At 40.0% G+C, this 25,000-nt stretch overlaps 1 protein-coding gene across 4 annotated transcripts in view; it reads left to right on the forward strand.

Moving 5' to 3' along the window:
• Positions 1 to 25,000, forward strand: part of sox5 (SRY-box transcription factor 5) — a 236,306-nt gene that overhangs the window by 15,459 nt on the left and 195,847 nt on the right. For 2 of the 4 annotated variants that reach the window (XM_046872985.1, XM_046872987.1), the window contains exon 2: positions 16,342 to 16,411. The exons of the other annotated variants lie outside the window; for them this stretch is intronic. The gene's annotated coding sequence lies outside the window, so the exon portion shown is untranslated. The remainder of the gene's footprint in view (positions 1 to 16,341; positions 16,412 to 25,000) is intronic. 4 annotated transcript variants of the gene reach the window in all.

The following is a 25,000-nucleotide window of genomic DNA, read 5'->3' on the forward strand; positions in this document are numbered from 1 at the left end:
GTGTGTGTGTGTGTGTGTGTGTGTGTGTGTGTGTGTGTGTGTGTGTGCTGTGTTTGTGAGAACTGACTCTACACTGACAGCCTTCATGCCGTCCCTTTAACCTTGGTCGCTCAGCTCAGTGGCAGCTCTGATACTTAATCAATGCAGTGGAAGTGACATGAACGTCCAAATCAAATCATACGGAAATGAAGGAGAGCAGCTTAAGTGCTGTCTGGATTAACACACGGCTCAAACACACACACACACACACACACACAAAATACGCAAATTGATGTATCGAATGGTAATCAAATCTATAAATCCTGAGCTTTAAAAAAAACAAAAAAAACATTGAGTGAATTTCATCACACAAACACATTTGGATTTTGGTTTTGTAAGTGTGTTCTGGCATTCTAGCCCAGCTGGATGTACTGTAGCGGCGTCCTGACCGGAGCGTTGTGGTGCTCTGCGTATGAATATGAAGTGGAGCCACTAGCCCGTGTCGCGCTGTGACAGAATCGGAGCAGCCTGACTTAGACCCGTGTTTTACAGGATCGCTGCGATTTCTCTCCTAATTTATGATTCGCCGAAGACGTCGGCTGTAAGAGCAGCAGGAAAATCTGCCCTATATAAGGCGTTGAGTGCGTTTTTGCATGCCGAGGAATGATGAGCTGAACCAGAGCTTTGGACACACACACACACTCACACACACACACACACACACACATACTACATCACTCCTATCCACTGGCCCTTCAGACTCGCTCCAATTTTCCTCCGTTATCATGACGCCCTGAGATCAAAGCTTGATCCTAAAACTCCGGTTCAGATCACGTCAAATTACAAGCTGTTCCACCAAGCAGATGCGTTCAATCTCAAACGTTCTGACGATTATGTCAAGAATGAAACAATTCACCTATCGAATGTCACACTGTTGTCATAAGTCTTGGGAAGGTGGTAGCTTAGTGGTTAAACCATTTGACTTGGAATCTGAAGGTTGTGGGTTCACATCCCCACCCCACCCAGCTGATACTTCTGGGCCCCTGAACAAGACCTTTAACCTCATGCTTTTTGAGGAGCACATTCCACATCTAGGTCTAATTTGCTCTTATAATTCCCTCTTCCCATAATTCACTCTTCTGGGAAGATGTTCTGCTAGATTCTGGAGTGTGCATGTGATGATTTGTGCTCATTCAGACACAAGAGTGTTAGTAAAGTCAGGGACTGATGTAGGTGAGGAAGCCTGGTGTGCAATCAGTGGGAAAATTTCATCCCAATAGGGTTAAAGTCAGAGCTCTTTAGTAGGAGATCTTCCACTCCAACCCATGGGTTCATGGAGCTGGCTTTGTGCACAGGTGCATTGTCATACTGGAACAGGTTTGGGTCTCCTGGTTCAAGTGAAGGGAAAATTTCATGCTACTGAATCCAAAGAATCCTTATACAATTGTGAGCCTTGAGCGTTGCGATAAGTTTGGGAAAGAAGCACATATGGCTTCAGGGGCGTCTAATAAAACGGCATAAATTAATAAATGAAGTCGTTTCTTGTTGAAGGGCCGAGGATCACAAGGGTATAATTATTCTACCTGAAACTTTTCAGCCATTTAGAGTTAGAAACAAATCTATACTTAATTTTGTCTCTTACAATCAAAGCAACACTGTAAGTGTTTATCCTGCTGATGATGTTTCCCTCTAAAACTGGAGACTCCTTCCGTAATCCTTGCATTCATCAAATCAGCAAAACACACAATTATGCAGGATGTCCATTGTAAGAAGTTCCTGGAAAATCCACACTGTTTCCATAGCAACCACGACGTATTGTTACTGGCACACCGCTGTTATATAAAATGAACCACCACATTCTGACCAATCAGAATCCAGAATCTCGAGAAGTACAGCTGATCCCACTTCAAGAAGATTCCAGAAATTAGAATTTGAGGATAAACGCCCATTTAATCAATACTTTAAAATAGCATTCTGCATATGCTGTTTCTCCATCATTGAACATTTAAAGGTTCTGGCATGGAAGATTCTAGGGGTTGAATCTGTAATGATTTCAGATGTTGAGCTAGTTGCTCAGGAGCTCCTGGTTTCACAACTCCAACCGACTGTTGGAGACTTTAGAAATGACAATACTCGTAATCGCACACACCAGTGCTCATGATATCTCTCATTCTCTGGTATTTTGTGATGTTTTAATGGTTTATAATCACACTCTTGGAGTCATTCAGATGAGGATGGGTTCCTCTTTTAAGTCTGGTTCCTCTCAAGGTTTCTTCCTCATACCATAAGGGAGTTTTTCCTTTTTCCAGTGTTGCTCAACGAAGATAAATACACGTAATTCACTTATATTTAAACATTTGTATTCGAATTTTTACATTCTGTAAAGCTGCTTTGAGTCAGTTCAAGTTCATTGTAAAAAAGTGCTATAGAAATAAACTTGAATTAAAATCAATGTCTAACACCATCCCTGTTGCCAAATAGCTAAAAATTCAGCTGACATACGCTGTGGATAGATTCCATGTTTATGATTAGTGATGTTGGATGATGTGGATAATGATGTGGATCCTCCGTCAGGTAAAAAGGAATTGAAGGTGACGTGACGGTTTCTAACGTCTCGGAGCCGAATACTGTTTCGGCGTCGTTGGGTGATCGAGGTAACGCAAACTGATGAACAGAGGGTAAACACAATCACACGTACACACTTCACCATGCAGAATGTCTCCAACAGGGCCAAGGATGGAACGGAGAGAATATGAGTAAAAAGTAGAGGGTCACTGGGTAAGGGATGTGGAGAAAGAGAAAAGAAAGAGAGTAAAAGAGTAGGAGAGAGAGAGAGAGAGAGAGAGAGAGAGAGAGAGAGAGAGAAAGAGTGAGAGAGAGAGACAGAGCAGATTCCTTCCCCTCCTTGACTGCCGTTAGTCTCCGAGTGTGTGTTGAGTATGTTTGGATGAGAGTGTGTGTGGATGTCTGGGGAGGATAATTGAGGGGACAGAACGTGCCTCTCTCTTGTTAAACTGCCGGGAGATGACAGAAAAATTAGAGGCATTTCACTTGTGACAGGTTGTTGTATGTTGTTTTTTTTCTCTCGCTCCCTCTCTTTCTGCTTCAAATGCTTCATGTCAGTTTGTTTTCAGTCAAGCTGTCTCTGCAGCACAATGCAGCCCGGCCCGCACGCCTTTCTTCTTTCTTTCTTCTGCCATTTATTTTTTTTGTTCAACAAGGGAAAACGATCTGATTTATCTGATGCCTCTCGGATCGCAACGGCAAAACGACACGAGGAAACACCGTCGCCGTCTTTCCCCGCTAATTACAGAGGCAGACTTTGATTGCTTGTTTGAAAACACTTTTCAAATGCGCGTAATGATAACAATTAGTTACTGCTACGATTTCTCGCGCTCCTTCTCGTTCGCTTTTTTCCTTCATCTTGACAATGCATCCTCAGTCTAAAGTTGTAGCACGGAGTGAACATTTGCTGGAATTCGAGTCTCCTCCTATTTCGTACACATTTTTTTTCCCGCAGAGAAACCTGAAACGAGCGTCACTTCCACTGCTTATTGTGTGGATTTGACTGAATTGAATCGATTATTTTTTTTTTTTTGAGTCTTCGTAAGTGAAACAAGGGTCCATTGAGCAACAAGTGTCAAGTTTTCTTTCACTTATAAGCTCCAGAGAGGTTTGTAAGTGTGGCCAAATGTACACAATTCAGCTGTAACACGAGCCTCGGTCATTTCTGACATTTATAAACATACGCACATGAGTAAAACATGAATACACTTTTATAAACCTGGAAGTTTCTAGTTTGGAAGATGTTTACACGATTTCCTGCTGGGGGGGTTTATGTTTGGTCTACGTCATGCCATTTGCATGTTTTTAATTCATGTCCTGGTTGTACCACTCTCTTGCCGGTAGTCCTCATTGTTCTCAGCTGGTTACATTTACCCCCTGGTTACCCAGTGTTTCTGCTGTCACTCTGCAAATTGTCGATCACTAGGCGCGTTTACATGTAGCAAAGTAATCGGTTTAAAAGTCCAAATAAAAATGCCCGAACTGAATGAAATTGTAGGGAGTGGGAATTTCATTCCGAATGGAAGCGCCAGCACATGTAAACACCATATCGGATTCGATAACGTCTCATGTAAACAGTCCACCGAATCTTTCCATAGGAATGATTTTAAACGCAATGACAAAAAGTGTACAAATATTTGACTTCTGCTTGGAAGGTTGTGAGTTCAAAACCCAGCGCTGCCTTTATTGGGCCCCTGAACAAGGCCCTTAACTCTCAGTTGCTCAGCTGTGTTTTATATTGTTGCTTTGGATAATGCTGTAAAAGTAAATAATGCTAAGCTGTCTGTTTTACACTTTGTATTCCCTTGTCTTGATCTAATTTTTAACTCTATACTTGTCATGTTATCAGTTGTGAGTTCACATCTAAGCACCACCATGCTGCCACTGCTGGGGGGCCCTTAAGCAAGGCCCCTAACCCTTATTATTTGTGTAAATAATTTATTTCTAAGTCTGTTTCTGGAGATGAGTTAACACTTTTTGGAAATGAAAGGGATCTTGGCATGTGGCACTGAAATAGTAAATATAGAGTCGAATAAAAAAATCTTTAAACAAACTCAAAACATTGTGGCTTTTCTTTACAGCTTTAGCACCGTGCCACCTTTCACTCCTCTCTCCACTGCTTATTTTCACATCATCCCTGTACATAAACACGGTTTGGCTTGAGGCACCCCACATATACACACACACACACCTACACACACACACTCACACACATCACACACGCACACGTGCGAATGGACGGATAGGCAAACAAGGGGCATAGTGTGGTATATACACTCGGTGTGTATTTATATACTTAAAGCTGTGGTGTCAATGGGGATATCAGTGACGTTCCCCATTTATGGGTCAGACGCAGAGGCTCAAAGCTGCTGTGTGTGTTTCACCTGGATTACCTCCGGATCAAATCCACACCATCTCTCCTTTCATTATCTAATATGGAGTGTAATCCTCTTGTGGAATTAATCTGCTTTTACGAGCGTATGTTGTCATGCTGAGCTTGAAATAAATTGCTCTTGTAAAGGGTTAGCTGTGGTGTATGTGTGTGTGTGTGTGTGTGTGTGTGTGTGTGTTTGTGTGTGTGTGTGTGTTTGTGTGTGTGTCGGTGGGTGGTGGTGTTGGTTTAGGATGTAGGCAGGATAGAAGTTCAAGTGTCTTTACCTTCTTTTACAGTTCAGTGAGCGCTTTATCTCGGTCAGGGTCAGGATGGTTCTGGAGTCCAGCTCAAAAGTATTGAATGTAAGCCGAGAATACACACAGTCAAACACACATTTACATCTAGGGACAACTGAGAGTCAAGAGGAAACTGGATTAACCCTGCAGAAACTTATATAAACAGTGGGAGAACATGTTCTCCAGGAGCAACTCCACATAGATGGTAAATCAGGTTCAAGACTGGAATGGGGATTGTTCTGTACAATCCCTTTTTTCACTCAGACAATTAAAACTTTTTTATTACTATTAAGCACACTGGAGACTCCTTAAATACGGATTCTGAAGATGCCTTCCACACTGACTCTGATGAGCTCTTCTATACTGACACTAGAGAGTCTTTAAAAACTTGCACTAGACAATCTTTAAATACTGACACTGGAGACTCTTTACATATTAACACTGGAGACTCCTTCCATACTGTACTGGTTAAATTACATCTTCTCACCAAAAAGAAAAAAAACCTTGTGATGCCTACACATGTTTTTTTGTGGAGCATTGGATTTGCAGCATTTATGATAAGAATGAGCTATTACTAAAGAAACCATTTCATAACTAAAAGTACAGAAAGTACAGAAATATAAACTGAAGAGACTGAAAAGAATAAAATGTCCCCTGGTAGTTTAGTGGTTAGGATGTGTCACTCTGACTGCTGCAGCCTGGGTTCGAATCCCCAGTCAGGGAACCAACCCCAGTCACTCTTAGTGCCGGTCCCAAGCCCGGATAAATGGGGAGAGTTGTGTTAGGAACTCCAGTGTTGCGTCAGGGCATCCAGTGTAAAAAAACATGTGCCAAATCAAACATGCGGCGGATCCGCTGTGGCGACCCCTAATAGGAGAAGCTGAAAGAAAGATAGAAAAAGCATGTTACACAAATCAGACTTTTCCTGCAATCTCAATAAAAAGAAATATGCGTATTAACCTGTTTCTGCTTCGGCACATGCTTTACGGCATGTTATCCAGGTAACCTTATCTTTCCTAATAAACCGGGATTAGCAGCATTGGATGAGTTTGTGACTCGTTATTAAAATAATAATGTAAGTAGTGCTTTTTTTATGCATGTTGTTTGTGTGTACTGCTTACACAAATTCAGCAAAATACATTCGTTATACGTTTTCCATTAAAAAACAGTGATCTGAAATCGCTGCTTGAGGCTTAGAGCTTTAGAATGATGTATAGTTAGTCATGGTTACTCTTCTCTCTATTTATTCAATCTACTGCTAAACATTTACACCTGAGAACAATGGGATATAGTTGCACGGGTTAACTTTACCAAACCTCGGTCAAATGTCGACACACAAAACTACTAAACTACACTGTTTGGCCAAAAGCCAGCTTCATGAAGATTGTTGGTGGTTTTCAAGAGTTGGAGTGAAAGATCTTGGGTGGCCTGCTATTGAACATCTCTGGGATGAATTTGAACACATCATAGGCCTTCTCACAAACATCAGTACCTGACTTTATTAACACCCTTGCGGCTGAATGAGCTCAAATCTCCACAAGCAGACTCCAAAGTGTAGTGGAACATCTTGACAGAATTGTGGAGATTATTATAAGAGCAAGTAGGAACAAAGAGTGGAATGTTCAGAAAGCACATACCAATCTTATGGTCAGGTGTTCACAAACTTATGTCGATATAGTGTCCGTTGTTATGTGGAAACCTCACTAATTAAATTTGCGACAAATAGTCTCGAGCATTATGACATCATTGGCTTTCCGCTTTGCTTCACTTGACCGATCTTCAGTGTAAATTGTTTGTATTCAACAATGCAAACATCTCTCTTGCTCACATAGATAAGCACACACACACACACACACACACACACACACACACACACACACACACACACACACACACACAGTAAATTCATGTCCATGTGTTTTTCCCATGTGACAGGGCCAGGTGTGCTCCTGCGTCCTTTGGGACAACATCGCTGTCATGAACTAACAAGGGAAATGCTGTGTGTCTTTTTTCCCAAGCTGTAATGTTATTTAAGAGATTAGATTTGGGTCTTTAGATCATTCTATTGGTGTGTCATTTGAGTTTCTGTACATAATGGCATGTGTGTGTGGGTTTGTGTGTGTTTGAGATACAAACTGAAACCTAGGCATGTCCAGAGACATTTTTCAGAGTGCGTGTGTGAGAAAAAAATAACAGAGATGTCGTTTTAAATTAAGCTGAATTGAGGTCAGGCTTTGCCTTTATCTTTACTGTCATTTTTTTTACCTTTCCTTTTTTTCTCCTTTTCTAAAGCAAGTCATTTGGAAGCTTTTATCTTATTAAGGCATTAACGGAAACAGCTGCAGCAGCACTCGTCCCAAGTGAAGGCAGAGGTCGGCGCTCTGAGGACGGACAGGTCTCGTTAATGAACACTGCAACTTTTGTGTTAAAAACTCAAAGTTAGATCTTTACAGTATGTCTGATTTGTTTACGAAGCGCTGATGCTGGGGACTTTAATCTCTGTAAAAGGAAAAACCTCACCAAACCAACAGTTATACACACTTTGTACATTTTGCACAGGTCCCTGCGAATGAGCTGTTACTATGGAAACAGAATTCAACAGCGCTGTGGTGTAAACTTGTGAATGACTCGGTGTACGTTTGGGTAATATTTAATAAAGAAAAGTAGTTATGTCTAAAATGGACCTTTTGATGTTTTATTCAAAATCTTAAGCACAAATAGTATGTAGTCACTGCGGAAGAATAGAAGAAAATATATCAGAATAGAATAGAATAGAATAGAATAGAAGAATATCAAGATAGAATAAAAAAGAATAAAAGAAAATATATCACAAATGGAATAGGAAAGAATAGAATGCAAGAAAATATATCTGAATAGAATAGGATAAAATATGATATAACAAAATAGAATAGTATAGTATAGAATAAAATAAAATAAAATAGAACCAGAATAGAATAGAATAGCATAAAATATATCTGAATATAATATAATATAATAGAATAGAATATGATAGTATAGAAAAAATAAAATAGAATAGAATAGAATATTTCTGAATAAAATAGAATAAAAGAAAGTATATCAGAACAGAACATATAGAATTTATAATGCAGTATACCGTACATTGACATATCTGAATGAAATGTGGCAATAAAACAATAGAATCAAAAACAATAAACAAATAAAATAGAATTGAGAAGACCAGGGACTGGCAATGCCTTTTTCCCAGTTGTCTGAGGGCTAAACAACATGAAATCATTGAAAATGTGCAGTGTGTGGTCAAAATATTGATTATTTGCGATTCACTCGGTGCCTTGTCTTTTTATTGTCCCCCTTCAAATCTTCCTCTATATAATTAACTTGGATGCATAATCAGTGACCTGGAGTTGACCTCGACAAAAAAAACCACACTGATGACATGATTATGCGATTAGTTCATTCTTTATTTCCTTTGTGCAGTACCCTTTGTGCCCCCTAGGGGTCACCGAGTTGGAGACCAAGGGCCTGTAAGATATACAGCTTGCTCGCTGGACGTTTGTGTATCATTCGTTCCTGGCTTCCTTCTCTATTTGCTAATGAGACTGCAAGCGAAGGAAACGACTGTAAACAGATTTCCACCCCCGCATCTCTTTCCACCAAAAAGGTGGCGCAAACTTTGTGTCCAGGTTGTGTCATGGGGACGGGTTTTCTCCAGTTTTCAAAACAGGAAACTGACATCACCGCTGTTCCAGATGTAACAACTTCAAGGGGTCCAAGCACCAGGGTCTGATCATGTACAGTGTGTAAAAAAAAAAGTGAGTTGGTGAAAAGAAAAAATTGGACAATAGGTAAAAATCGGGATTGGTTGAACAATTTGCAAACCACACACAGACACACACACATGCTCACATACTCACATACTTGTCCTCCATCTCCACTTTGAGACTAAACAACATCACCACGCAGGAAGGAACAGCCTGTCGCTAAATTATACCGAGCAGCCGTTTACATCCCTCCGGATAAATATTTACTGACCCGCCTTGTGATTAGCCACCTCCGCTAACTGTCCAGCCCGCTCGAGCCCTGCTTCTCTTCGGGACCACCTTGGTGAACAATGGGCCTTTCAAAGACACACACACGCACACAGATACACGCACATAGAAACCCTCCAGACCTACAGCCTTGGGGACCAGGCAGGAAGTGGCACTCAGTGCCCCAGACGCAGTGTAGGAGTTTTGGGGGAGGGGAAACAGGTAATTGAACCCCTGCAGGTCTGGGTTACTTTTCAGAGCTTGTCTAGGTTTGTATTTGTGTGTGTGTGTGTGTGTGTGTGTGTGTGTGTGTGTGTGTGGGTAGACCGAGATGGATTTCAGGGTCATTGAACACCGCTTAGCATTCTGTCAGGACGTAGCGGCTTACGCAGGTCTGGGGAACAGATGTTGTGACAAGCCCCGCCCATTTCCCTTGATTGTATTGTGACTAATTAGCAGATGTTTCAATGTTATTATTGTATTAGAGCTGAAATGAATAGGCAGATGTGTGCGATGGCATTACAATTATTGTAATGTGTGTTTGTCCGTGTGTGTGTGCGTGTGTGTATGTGTGTCTGTGTGTCATAGCAGGATGTGATATTCTTTTAATACATATATGTCTATATTTCTATGGCTTTTTAGAAAAGTGTTTCTCATTTTTGCAATAGACCTTAGGTTATGTGCACCGTATTTTATCTCTTAAACTGTTGATGAATACTTATAACCAGGATTTGAATTTTTTTCTAAATTATTAGTTAAAAAAAAAAAAAAAAAAAAAAAAAACGAAAAACCCTTGACATTTTACATTAAAATTTCAAATTTAACACTAGAGATACCCCAGGCTACCTCAGCAGGCGAATATCCTCATAGTATTAAGTCTTTTTCAGTTCATTTATATCATAATGACTTATGAGTCGAGTATTTGAGTTAAATCAGTGTAGCGCAGTTTTAGCGTACGCGCTCTTCCGCAGCAGAGTGAGTGAACATAATCCATGAAACATAATTAACCTGCGAAAGTGGAAAGTAACGAATTACATTTACTCGTTACTGTAATTAAGTAGTTTTTTTGTGTACTACTTTTTAAAGTAGTTTTAAAAACTAATAATTTCAGTTTTACAAGTATTTTAGTTTGAAGTCTTGTAGTTAATTACAGTTTAAATCATATTCGTTACTGAGTAAAAATAAATAAATAAATAAATAAATAAATAAATATATAAAAATATTGCAAGGGGAAAAGATCACGCTCCGCACTACTGCACTGATTGATTGATTGGCGGAGAACAAATACTATATACTCCCAAGAAATAAAGATGGATACAATTTAAAGCGAAATGCCGTCAAACCAAAAGTTGTTCAATGCGTGCGCTCACTGTCCCAATTCTGAATCTGCATTTGCAATTTCTCTTGTCATTATAACAGATATTTTTTTATATGCTGCAAAAACTCACATTAGACTCAAGTCATAGACTGTATATTTTTTCTTTCATGAAAAACAACTAGTTTGAGATTTATATCTCACTGTCCTTTTTTAACTACAATCGAAACCCCCAACCCCCAAAAAAATTTTTAATAGTAAATTTAGAGAAGAGTGGAGAAGAGTGATAGCAGGAGTGATTTGTGATAGAAGAGTGTCTGCAAGAGTGAAAGGGAAAGTTTATAGGACTGTGGTGAGACCTGCGATGTTGTTTGGATTAGAGAAAGTGGCATTGAGTAAAAGACAGGAGGTGGAGCTGGAGGTAGCAGAGCTGAAGATGTTGAGGTTTTCGTTGGGAGTGACGACGATGGACAGGATTAGAAATGAGTTTATTAGAGGGACAGTGCATGTAGGACGTTTCGGGGACAAGGTGAGGGAGGCGAGATTGAGATGGTTTGGACATGTGTAGAGGAGGGACATGGGGTATATCAGTAGGAGAATGCTGAGGATGGAGAAAAAGAGGAAGGCCAAGGAGGAGGTTTATGGATGTGGTTAAGGAAGACATGCAGGTTGGTGATTTGATAGAGGCAGATGTAGAGGACAGAGTGGTATGGAGACAGATGATCCCCTATAGCAACCCCTAATGGGAGCAGCCGAAAGAAGAAGAACAGTAACTTTTACTTGAGTAGAATATTTGATTACTCTTTCCACTTCTGCTAACCTGCCAAACTGAGTTGATATTTAATTGCTTTTATTGGGATGGCAGGGATTTATTTCAAATCCTGCTAATAACAATTGCACGCTAATTAAGGTTACATGTGTTTTAGATTTAGTTTTCTGAACTCTTGGTTAGTCTTTACCACAGTGGTAGGACTTTTGTGTTGTGAGGTGGTTTGTTCACATTAGGTATCATGCAGTTAAAGGTGAAGCACCTGGTTCAAGGACCCAACTGTGGCAGCTTGGCAGTGGTGGGGATTTGAACTCACAACTTTCTGATCATTAGGACAAAATCATAACCACTGAGCTACCCCTTCACTGTGCTATACCACTAGTTAAGACAAGGGTGGTTATGGCACTGGACTCTGTATCGGAAGGTCACAAGTTTGAATCCCAGGCTCACCAAGCTGCCATTGCTGGGCCCTTGAGTAAGGCCTTTAAGCCTTACCTGCTCAGTTATAAGTTGTTTTATAATAAAGGCATCAGCCAAATGCTTTAAATGTGAAATCAGGCCATGTGTTGAGACACACACATACATTTTCCGCATACCAACCAAACAATTGCATTAAAAAAGCCTCTCTGTAGCACTGGTGCAATTGAATAACCCCCTTGACTGCATCAGACGATGCCCACATTACTCTTGGCACGGTCTAGGTGATTTTGGCATTCTCGTCGGACTTTTTTTCCCCTCCTCCACCGCACAATGCCCAGCTTACCGGTTCCCATTGTTAGTGCATTGTAAAGGACCTGAGTGAGACCAGCAGGCAAAGACAAAAGCACCAGTCACGCGTTGCCGGCAGTGGCGATTTCGCATGCACCTGGCATCCGCGGCAGATGAGGGACATTATTAATTGCTAATACATATTTATGTGGCACAAATTTGCCATTTGTTTGTGCATAAAATTATCAATAGGCAACGGGGCGCTTAGCCAGAGAAACGGTGACCTTTTTAAAATAATAATATATGGAGCATGGTGTGGTGGCTGTTGTTGCGCAAGTGAGTGTGTGTGTGTACAATGTAAAAGCAGTGTCTGATATTTGACGTTTGAAAAAAAACCACACAATGAGGAAAGTGAAGCGTCATTGTAGATGTGTTTCTGGCAGTGACTGAGTAGCTCCCAGGCCTTCTGACTACACACACACACACACACACACACACACACACACCTTCAATTCAATAAGGAATAAATTAGTCCGGTTTCAAGTGACTCCTTCTCAGCACAAACACATTTATTTTCTATTAATGCCTGATCTGCTGTGCCTGCAGCCAAGTGGCCGCCAGACTCGATTACCATAAAGATTAGAACAAAGCTTTTTACATACAGGTGAACACACACACACACACACACACACACACACACACACACACACACACACACACACACCAACAATATTGAGACCACCTCCCAGGTAACATCTTTACAAAATAGCAAATAAAGAAATGAAAGAACAATCTGGCAACCACCTTAGTCCTAATGTATCCCTTGCGTATCTTCATATCTGTGACATAGATGATTGTAAAGGCTTATAACCTCATGCCTTGACTGTCATCAAAGTAGCTTTCATTTTCATGGCTTTATTTTGATTTCAAGTTGACACAAAGTGACACGTTTTGCATTCTGGCACTGTATCTTTTACAGCATATAAGTGTTATGTAGCAGTTGTAATGAGTTATAAGTTCATTTCAGAAAACACACATGCCTACAAATATAGTCTATTTCAAAAGGACAAATGTTTTACATAGTGAATATTTCAAGTGTAACTGATCACAACATGTTTATGTAGGTAAAGGTTCCTACATCGGTATCAATGTATATAGGATTTATATGAATGCTTATGACTGCACAATGGCGTTTGTGTATCCTTCCCCATGCTGTTTCTATTTATAACATTATAAAATCTATAACAATGTTCAAATACTCTAATGCTAAGCTTAACTCAGCAATGGGTGTCTTTCTGTGCACTTATCTGCTTATGAGATATTTACTAATTCATGTTATAATCACCAGGCTTTATACCATCATTATGAAGCCACGGCTACAGAAACTATCAATATTATAGAGGAACGCAGTAAAACAGAGTGCTGCATCACAGACTGGAATCTCATAAAGCGAGAATGAATGCCAGTACTAAAGCAAGAGACTTAATGAACACAATTCAAAAAGTCTCCTTTCACTGTAGCCACAGCTGCATCATGCACATACATCATCTCTCGCGGAAGCATCAATATTAACTTCATAAAATGCACCATCTTTTCTGTGCATTTTTGTGGATGGATTATGTTTTTTCCTGGGGATTGAAATCAAGACAAATTTTGTGGTTTTTGCAAATTCTACAGGAAAGAAAATACAAAAGTATAAATGATTTTTGAAGCTTAACAAATGTTTGAAATATTTCCTCTCGATGTCCAGCTTTTCTTAAAAAAGTCCATCTTACAAATGTTCTTGTAAATATATCTGCAAACAAACCAATTCCAGCAGTATGGTTTCATGCCAAAGAAGAGCACAACAGACGCATTATTTGCTTTAAGAATGTTGATGGAGAAGTATAGAGAAGCTCAGAAGGAGTTGCATTGTGTGTTTGTGGATTTGGAGAAAGCATACGACAGGGTGGAGAGAGGAGTTGTGGTGTTGTATGAGGAAGTCAGGTGTGTCAGAGAAGTGTGTGAGGGGGTGCAGGACATGTATGAGGACAGTGTGACAGCGGTGACGTATGTAGTACGAATGACAGACTGGTTTAAGGTTGGACTGCATCAAGGATCGGCTCTGAGCCCTTTCCTGTTTGCATTGGTGATGGACAGGTTGACGGACAAGGTCAGACAGGAGTCTCCATGGACTATGATGTTTGCGGATGATATTGTGATTTGTGGTGAGAGTAGAGAGCAGGTTGAGAAGAGGCTGGAGAGGTGGAGGTACGCGCTGGGAGAAGGGGAATGAAAGTCAGTGGGAGTAAGACAAAGTACATGTGTGTGAATGAGCGGGAGGGCAGTGGAGTGGTGCGGTTGCAGGGAGAAGAGGTGGAGAAGGTGGAGGAATTCAGGTAGCTGGGGTCAACAGTGTAAAGTAATGGAGAGTTTGTTAGAGAAGTGCAGGCAGGGTGGAGTGGGTGGAGAAGAGTGATTTGTGATAGAAGAGTGTCTGCAAGAGTGAAAGGGAAAGGGACTGTGGTGAGACCTGCGATGTTGTATGGTTTAAATACAGTGGCATTGAGTAAAAGACAGGAGGTGGAGCTGGAGGTAGCAGAGCTAAAGATTTTGAGATTGTCGTTGGGAGTGATGAGGACGGACAGGATTAGAAATGAGTTTATTAGAGGGACAGTGCATGTAGGATGTTTTGGAGACAAGGTGAGGGAGGCTAGATTGAGATCGTTTGGACATGTGCAGAGGAAGGACATAGGGTATATTGGTAGGAGAACACTAAGGATGGAGCCATCAGGAAGGAGGAGAAGAGGAAGACCAAGGAGGAGGTTTATGGATGTGGTGAGGGAGGACATGCAGGTAGTTGGGTTGAAAGAGGCAGATGTAGAGGACAGGGGGGTATGGAGACGGATGATCCGCTGTGGCGACCCCTAATGGGATAAGCCGAAAGAAGAAGAAGAAGAAGATTATGATTATTATTAGTGCGCTTTATGAGCGTCCAATCAAAAGACCTGAAAATGCTGATAGTATTGTACTGCTAGATCTGATTAAATCTGATTGGTTAGGCAACATCTATTAACATTTATACTTTATTTACACTCCAGGTGCCCACACTGCTGATTCTGAAGATGTCAAGGCAGATTTATTTGATCCTGGCAACACATGATATGATGGCTAAAATATGATTGAATAGAAACTCAAAGCAGCAGAAACTTGAAACAGCACAACTGAGAGAAACGATATAAAATGAAGAAATAGACAAGTGCAAATACTTTAACACATATTCATAAAAAATTAAATAAAAGGAAGTTAAAGTCAGTGATTCTGATTTCTTAGGGCCAGCAGAGAGGCCTTGCTGGCCCTGATGGCCTTCCACTGTATATTATCTCTGGCACATGACATATCTGTCTTATAAGCAGATATTAGGGTTCTATGATCGCATAATGTATGATATCATCGTAACACCATAGCAGGGGTTTTGAGGTGTTTATAACCATGTCATGACAGCATTATGACAGGTTGATGTATTTTCTGTGCTAAAGTCTGTGCTTATAAGATTTGTATGCACACAAGTTAATTTTCTTCAAAACACATTAATGACTAGTTATGTGTTTTATATGATGTGTTTATGTCTTTACTAAATATCAACTTCATTCCAGAAAGCTAATGATGATCTTTTTCTCTTTCTCTCTCTTTTCTGACTCTTTATGCACTCTCTGCTGTCTTCTTCTCTTCTTCTCTTCATCCCTCTATATTGATTTACTTCTGCCTCTGTTCATCATCTTTATCTCTTTCTATCTCTCTTTCACTCCTTACACTTTTATTTCTCTCCTCTTACTTTCTCTTCATTCTTCATACTTCTCCCTTTCTTCATTCCTGTCTTTCTCTTCATCTTGCTTACTATCTGCTCTCTTCATTCTCTCTCTCTCTCTCTCTCTCTCTCTCTCTCTCTCTCGCTATCTATGTCTTTCACTTACTACCTATCTTCATTCTTCCTTTCTCTCTCTCTCTCTCTCTCTCTCTCTCTCTCTCTCTCTGAACTGACTTTCTTCTAATCCTTTTTCCTTTTCCTCTCTTCATTCCAATTGTTTATTCCTTTTCTTTCTTCTTACCCTCTTTTCTTATACTCTCCTCTTCATTTCTTTCTCTTTCTCTTCATTGATCTCTCTCCCAATCTTGTTATTCACTTCTCCCTCTATCCACTTTTCTGTTCATCCTCTCTCTTTCTCTCACTTTATTTACTTTATTATTTCTATTTTCTCTTTATTCACTTCTCCCTCTCTTAATCCCCTTCCCTTTCCTTCATCCATTTATCTCTTTTTCTTTATTTTTTTTCTTTCTCTCTCTCTCAGGATTCATACATTCACTGATGGCTTTGTGGTTGAAGACTCCGAGTTCTCATCTTCGTCCCGCTGTTCGTAGGTCAGTTCCTGTTTTAAGCTTTGATGCTCTTCCAGGAGCTCAGCGATATCACGAGCAAACAAATCAATTCCTCGCTCGTAATGCGTCGCCTTGAACGAGCCTCCAATCATCACTATGACCTAATTATATCAACATTACAGCCATCAGGACAGCCAAGCAGTTACCATGGATACACAAGTCTCGGCCAATAAAACGAGCATTCACCCACGATCAATTGTACAATGGACACTGTAGATCCAGACAGGATCATCACCTGAGACAGAGACACAGAGAGAGAGAGGGACAGAGAGACAGATAATGACAAAGAGACAGAGACACAGAGATTAGAAGCAGTGAGATGGAAAGATATATATATATATATATATAGAGAGAGAGAGAGAGAGAGAGAGAGAGAGAGAGAGAGAGAGAGAGAGATAGATAGATAGATAGATAGATAGATAGATAGATAGATAGATAGATAGATAGATAGATAGATAGATAAGGCAGAGACACAGAAATAGTGACATATAGAAAGCACAGCAAGCAAGAGAGGGACAAAAGAGAGATAAAATGAGAGGAAAGAGACAGAAAATAAAAATAGCATGACAGGGAGACACTGGAAGAAGAGAGACAGACCAACACAGAGAGAGTGCCAGAAAAGAGAAAGACAAAAAGAAAGAGAAAACAGATTGGCAGAGGCAAAAAAGAGACAGAAAGAAAGCACATCAAAACAGACAAGCAGAGGGAGAAAGACTGATAGAAAGACAAAAATAGAAGACAGATAAGTGAGGGAAAGAGGAGTATGTGAGAGAAAAATACAATAGAGCGAGTGAACAATTAAAGATGAATAGAGAGAGAAATTCAAAAAGAAAGAAAGAAAGGAAAGAAAATACTTTTAAAGTGAGACTAAGTTGTGACAGTAGAGAGGGATGGAGAAAAGTGAGAGAACGAGATATAAAGAGGAAGAAAGAGAGACAGCGAGACGAAGCACAGTTCTAGGACTGAACTGGAGGTTTTGCAACAACAATGCAGGGCATCTGCAAGGAGTCTCTTTCTCTGTCACACACACACACACACACACACACACACACACACACACACACACCACACCAAGTCAGTCAGCTGGAAAGTGCTACAGTCCGAAACACAAATTGTTTTTCTGTCAAATACACTCAAGTGCACGCTTGGCAGGACGGGGCATTGGGTGACATATGGGTTCACTTCTGACACTGCACAGGACACAGAGCCGAGCATGGAGTGTGTGTGTGTGTGTGTGTGTGTGTGTGTGTGTGTGTGTGTGTGTGTGTGTGTGTGTGTTATGCCGTGTCCAAGTTACAAACTGTAAATCATAGACAAAAATTATTACATAAGACTTTCCCCGAAAAGGTTCACTGAGAAAACCTTTTTCCCCCAATGGTACCTACATATCACCTTTATAACACATTCATAAGCAATGTTTACCTCTTTTATGAAGCAGTGATAAAGACATGATGAAAGTTTCTTGTCCAAACACAGAGTTTTATTCTGTTTTGCCTACCGTCCCATTCATGACACATTAAGGAAGACAGTGCATAATAAAAAGCAAGGCATGTATGACACCTTATAACAGGGATATAGGCTTATGTAGCTGCCGTTGTAAGTCAATGAATAGTGCGTGTTTATAACATGTAATAACACAATTAACTATTTAGAGGTTTTACTAAATTACCAATAATATGGGGCATTAAATGTTGTACACACTGTACCTATGTAGCCTATGTATGTCATTGGGTTGTGAAGTACTTATATAGGTCATTAGGCTGTCATGAAGGCCTTATGTAGTTAATTGGGTTATAATGAAGTGCTTATGAAGGTCACTGGGTTGTTATGTAGGATTATTAAGGTTGTTTGGTTGTCATGAATGCTTATTAAAGTCATTGCATCACAAAGGGCTTATATGGATAATTGTGCTGTCATGAAAAGCTTGTCTAAGTCATTGAATTGCCATGAAGGTGTTATGTAGGTCATTGAGTTGTCATGAAGAGTTTGTGTGGGTCATTGGGTTGTTATGCAGGATTATGTCATTTATTAATTTTTTTCATGAAGGATTTTGTAGGTCACTGGGTTTTCATGAAGGCCTTTGTAAGTCATTGGGTTGCCATGAAAGATTTTGTAGGTCATTGGGTTGTCATGAAGAGTTTTGAGGGTTATTGGGTTGTCATGAAGACCTTATGTAAGTCATTGGGTTGTTATGAAGGATTAATGAAGTCATTAGGTTGTCATGAAGTATTATGTAAGTCATTGGGTTGTCATAAAGACCTTATATAGGTCATTGGGTTGTCATGAAGGGTGTGTGTGGGTCATTGGGTTGTCATGATGGATTATGTAGGTCATTAAGTTGCCATAAATGATCATAATTGGGTTGGCATGAAGGCTTATGGAGATCATTGGGTTGTGACAAAGGCCTTATGTAAGTCATTAAGTTGTCATGAAGGATTATGTAGGTCATTGAGTTGTCATTATGGGGTTATGTGGGTCATTGGGTTGTCATGAAAGGGTTATGTAAGTCACTAGGTTGTCATAAAGGGGTCATGTAGATTATAGGGTTGTCTTGAAAGGGTTATGTGGGCCATTGGGTTGTCATGAAGGGGTTATGTATGTCATTTGGTTGTAATTAAGGGGTTATGTAGATTATAGGGTTGTCCTGATGGGGCTATGTAGGTCATGAGGTTGTCATGAAGGGTGTGTGTGGGTCATTGGGTTGTCGTGATGGATTATGTAGGTCACTGGGTTGTCATATAGGATTATGTACATAATTGGGTTGGCATGAATGACTATGAAGGTCATTGGGTTGTGACAAAGGCTTTATGTAAGTCATTGGGTTGTAATTAAGCATTATATAGGTCATTAAATTATCATGAAGGGGTTATGTGGGTCATTGGGTTGTCATTAAGGGGTTATATATGTCATTGGATTGTCATGATGGGGTTATGTAGGTCATGAGGTGGTCCTGATGGGGTTATGTAGGTCATGAGGTGGTCCTGATGGGGTTATGTAGGTCATAAGGTTGTTATGTAGGGGTTATGTGGGTCATTGGGTTGTCATTAAGGATTATGTAAGTCATTGGGTTATCAAGAAGGGCTTATGTGGCTCAGTCAGTTGTTATGAAGGCCCTATGTAAGTCATTTAGTTTTTATAAAGGCCTTATGTATGACATTATGTTGTCATGAAGCGACCTGCATTGATAAATACCCATATGGTCCCTTTTTGGCAATAAAGAGCTACATTTTTCATTCTAAAATGCGCACATCCAGTTTCCACACGCACTACGGTCTACACACTGTGTAATGCTGTGTAAACACTAAACCCCTTAGTGCTTCCTGTATGATTGTGTCCTGTAAAAGCTTTTGTAGGATTGTTTAGAGAACAGTCATAAGCACGCTTCAGTAACCTCTGACCCGCTTTCCTTTAAGTGTCTATTTAAAAGGAAAGCCAAACTACGGGGAGTCCACCCAGACAGGAAGTCATTGCCTTGTAACAGGAAGTTGTAGAGCTGTAAAGTTGTTCTAGATGACATGACCTCCTTGACCTTCTTTGATAAAGCAACATCCTCTTTTGGAAGTGTGTGCACGCCAACATGTATATGTGTGCGTGTGTGTGTGTGTGTGTGTGTGTGTGTGTGTGTGCCATATAAAGGCAATACTGATGCAAAACCTAGAGTCAAGCTCCCAGAACCCATTGCAGTGGAATTGGTTTACAGTTGAGGCATAAAAGATAATGCACCTTTAGTTAAAAATAAAGCAAAAGCTAGCTAACTGTGACTAGCCGGGCATGGCATTGTGGGTAATATATGACACTTTGAACTTAAATCAAAACAGACTGTTTTTTTTTTTTGCTGTATTTGCCTGATCTCCATGTTTCCCAGCCTGGCTGTTCTTTCCTCATCCCTCTGGTCCAGATCATCATCTGTTCTTAGGATCCGTGGTCCAGAGGGGCTTCTCGGTCGACAGATTGTCCTGTAGTATTTGCACATGTCCCTTGTCGAGTGATTTTCCCAATATGCCCAGTGTCGCTCTATTCCCAAACCTCCATTGCACCGCATCTCTCACATACCTGGGTTTGTAAAACTACGTTACTAAGTGTGTACGAACGTCGTCTTGCCTTGTCAGGAAATTACACTCTATTATTATTTTTTCTTTTTTTCTTTCACACACATGTCCTCTAAAATGCCATAATATGAGGACGGGCAGCAAAGGACGTCCCTCATCAACATGGCAATTGCATTATCATATAAACAGGCAATATCCAGGTCGGTCCACGGTCCCGCTCGGTGTGGCGAGAGCTCGGCTTCGGCGCTCGTCCTTCAATTTCTGGCATGACACGAACACAAATGGACGCCTGAGACCCCGAAGGTTATAAATAGTCGCACTAACCAATAATGTGTACTGATAATTTGGTAAATAAACTCACACTGCATTCACACTGCAAAAAGTCACATCAGACTGGTATTTACAACTTGGAGAAGCAGAAAATTCAGTCTTAACATTCTTTATCATTGTATACACAATAAACAATTGTGTAAGCAGTGATATGGTGATTTCCTCCAAAGAAGGAGGGGATTTTTCCTTTTATTAATACAAGGTGTCTGGCATTTTACTTAGCACATGATGTTAGGAAGCTGGGGTTTAGAGTACAGGATCAGGAACTGATACAGCACCCCTGCAGCACAGAGGGTTAAGGGGCCCTTGCTAAAGGGCCCAAGAGTAACAACTTGGTGGTAATGAGGCTTGAACCCCCGACCTTCCGATCAGTAAACACAGAGCTACTACTTCAAACCCCCCGTCTAAAAAACTACTGAAGTAAAAAGGAGCTCATTTAAAATGTACTCAGAGTTACTTTTTTCAACAGTGGGGGGAATGTAATGTAGTTCAACAAGGAGATATAAATCTCAAAATAGTCGTTTTTATTTAAAGGAACAACTTTACAAATTGAAGTGCAATAAAAGGAAAAAGCTTGAGTTGAATGAGTTATACACAAAAAAAAAATCTGTTTTAATGTGATTTGTAATAAAGATAGAAATCACAAATGCAGATTCAGAATTCAGACAGTGAGCGCACATTAAACAACTTTCGATTGGACGGCATTTAGTTTTCACTGAAGTCCGTCTTGTCCGTCTCCATCTTTCTTTCTTGAATTTTTAGTGCATTTGTTCTCCACCAATCAATCAATCATTTAGTGCAGTAGTTTCCGGGGCACAGTTTTTCCTCCCTTGCATTATTTTTATTTATATTTTTTTTTTACTCAGCAAACGATATGTAAGTAAATGTGGTTTGTTACTACTTTCCACCTCTGTAAATATCTTATTTATTTAACTGAGCGGTTGAGGGTTAGGAGTCTCTGCGCTGGAATGGGAGTTTGGTGGTGCTGGACTTCAACTCGCAATCTTCTGATGAGAATAATCCTTTAGTGGATGACATCATGACATAAATGTAATGATCAATAGATAAAAATCTATTAAAATGGAAATGATCCAAAAAGTTTCCTGAGATGAACATATTTGATTACTGTTTTTTTTATTCCAGCATGATGTAGAGGGACATGGGACTATATTGCTGCATATGCTTTATGGACAAAAGCATTGGGACATCCGTTTTTTCCAGCCGTATGTGGTTCTTCCAAAAACTGTTTCCACAAAGTTGGAGGCACACAATTGTATAAGTTGTCTTTGAATGTGTTAAAGTTTTCCTACACTTGAACTAGGAGACCCAAATCTGTTCCAGGATGACAAAGCCGCTGTGCACAAAGCCAGCTTTATGAAGATATGCTTTCTAATGTTTTAGTGGAAGATCTCCTGCTATAGAGCTCTGACCTCATCCAACCTCAATGTGGAGGCTGACTGCACCCCAGGCCTCCTCACATGGCATGTTAGAGGAACATCTCACCAGAAGAGTGGAGGATATTATAAAAATGAATGGGGTCCAAATGTGGAATGGGATGTTCAAAAAAAAGCACATACTATACTAATCGTATGGTCTGGTGTCCACAAACTTATGTCCACGAAGTATGTGTTATTAAATAGAGACTATGAAGCTATGCATTATGCTTGAACATTGTTCTCTTTTGTATTTTAGGTGGAAAAAGCTTTCTTTTAACTCCTTTCTTTCTCTCTCTCTCTCTCTCTCTCTCTCTCTCTCTCTCTCTCTCTCTCGTGTGAGTTTATTTAAAGTGTTCCTCAGGGAGAGAAAGTAAACAGGTATCTCCGTTCTTCTCCACCTTCATTAACAAACTTGGATTCGCACCAATTAGCTTTTAATAAACGCAACAAAACGCGGACATTAGGAGGAATAGTTACAGAGCTGAAGATGATGATGAGGATGAGGATGGTGAGGAGCTTTCATCTTTTGGCTTTGTTTTCAACCATGGAACGGTTTAGGGCTGAAATCTGAAAAATGAGGGTTTGTGTTTGTGTATGTGTCAGTCAGGATGCAATTTCATTAATAATGAATTATTATTGGCACAGACAGACAGACGGACGGACGGACGGACGGACGGACAGACAGACAGACAGACAGACAGACAGACAGACAGACAGACAGACAGACAGACAGATAGATAGATAGATAGATAGATAGATAGAAAATAGATAGATAGATATTTGGGAAGCAGGAAATGTCATCATTGTATTCAACTGGCATCACCACATACCCTGTACTACATACTGCTTTAGTGTGTGCAATAAACACTGGAACCTGTGTGTGTGTGTGTGTGTGTGTGAACATGGAGAAACAGAAGGACTGTGCAGATCTGTAATAGTGTGAATGCTTGTGTGTGACTGCCTGTATATATGTAGAACACGATAAATACATATGATGTAGTGTGTATGTATGTGTATGTATGTGTGTGTGTGTGTGTGTGTGTGTGTGTGTGTGTGTGTGTGTGTGTGTGTGTGTGTGTGTGTGTTTCCCTGGGGTTTGGGCCCGTGTGGTGATGGGGCAGATGGGATAACATATGACATGTGAGGGTGTGGGGACACTGAGACTCTCTCTGTCCATCTGGACTCCCCTCTGATCCACCCTGCTTCCCTCTGCAGTGTGTGTGTGTGTGTGTGTGTGTGTGTGTGTGTGTGTGTGTGTGTGTGTGTGTTCTCTCCTGTATGATACTCTGTGCTCTTGATGATGGAAGCAAAGAAATACTTTGCTGTCAATGAGGTCTGTTTGATGAATCCTAATAGTAACAATCGTTTCAGTACAAAGATAGAAGGTAAAAACGTTTGTCTTTTATGGAGTTCTGGGGGTGTGGCTAATGTAAATCAGCTTTTGGTCATTTATTGCTGGAAGACTTCTGGCTAAAATATTCATATTTTACGCCTAGTCTCCATTTCCTGTTATAATAATCTGCATTGTTCTCGAGAGATGTTTCACTGATGGTACTGATGTAGGTGAGGTGAGGAGGCCTGGGGTGCAGTCAGCATTCACATTCATCCAAAAGGTGTTCGATAGTGTTGGTGCTCTATTTCCCATGTAAAGCAGATCTTCATGGAGCTGGTTTTGTGCACAGGGGCATTGTCATGCTGGAACAGGTTTGGGTCTCCAAGATCAAGTGAAGGGAAAATTTCATGCTATACATCCAAAGACATCTTGTGCAATTGTTTGCTTCCAATATTCTGGTTACAGTTTTGGGAAGAGATACAGATACAGTATGACTGGAAAAGTCAAGTGTCCCAATATTTTAGTCCATAATGAGTGTATAAAAAAAAGTCTTTTTGATTATATACAAACACTATCTAATAATATTTAATTCAATTTACTTCAGGTTTTGGTAAATTCTAAAAATATATGTTACAGTTTCTCTCAGTCGATGTGGAGCGTTTCTCAGATCAGAAAATTTCTCAAAACTTCTTGTTCAACCTTCACATCATTTAGTCACTGGTGCACATCCTAAAAACATTTCTTGTTGCTTTGATCCAATTGCGAACACTTTTTTTTACATTTAATTGATTGTGTACGAGTGTCTGCTGTTTCTTACATTATCAGTTGTTTATGTTCATGTTGATCAAAATATTTTATACTGGTTTCACCTGAATAAATTTAACCCCCAAAACATCTCAGCATTGAATGCAAAATGGTTAAACCAGTTGTCATCATCTGTCGTCTAAAATTTCTATTAAACTTTTTTATTGTAATTGTATTGAATTGATGAAATGTGCAGATGAATTTTGAATGTCAATAATGAAGGCGAGTGAACAGCATCAGATCAACCAATAATCCACTAGTTCTCTAAAACAGGTCAAAGGTTAATCTGGTGAACCTTCAATTAGAGAGTGAATACAGACAGAGCAAAACACAGAATTGTACATTCTGAAAATGGATGAACAACAGAAACAAACAAACACATGTACAGTACAGTAAAAGTGTGAATCCTGTCCGGTCTTTTGCAATCAATATAAATCAAATATCCAATCAAATAAATACATTTGTGCTGCTGAAATTCACAGATGACAAACAGAAGGAAGTCAAATTTAGTGCATTTACAGTCTCTGTGATCCAAACCATAGTTTATATCAAGAAATCCTGAAACTGTTCACCTTCATACTGACAACATACCTAAACATTTTGATGATCTTGTTTGTAA

This window comes from Silurus meridionalis, chromosome 18, assembly GCF_014805685.1.
Source record: "Silurus meridionalis isolate SWU-2019-XX chromosome 18, ASM1480568v1, whole genome shotgun sequence".
Lineage (NCBI taxonomy): Eukaryota > Metazoa > Chordata > Actinopteri > Siluriformes > Siluridae > Silurus > Silurus meridionalis.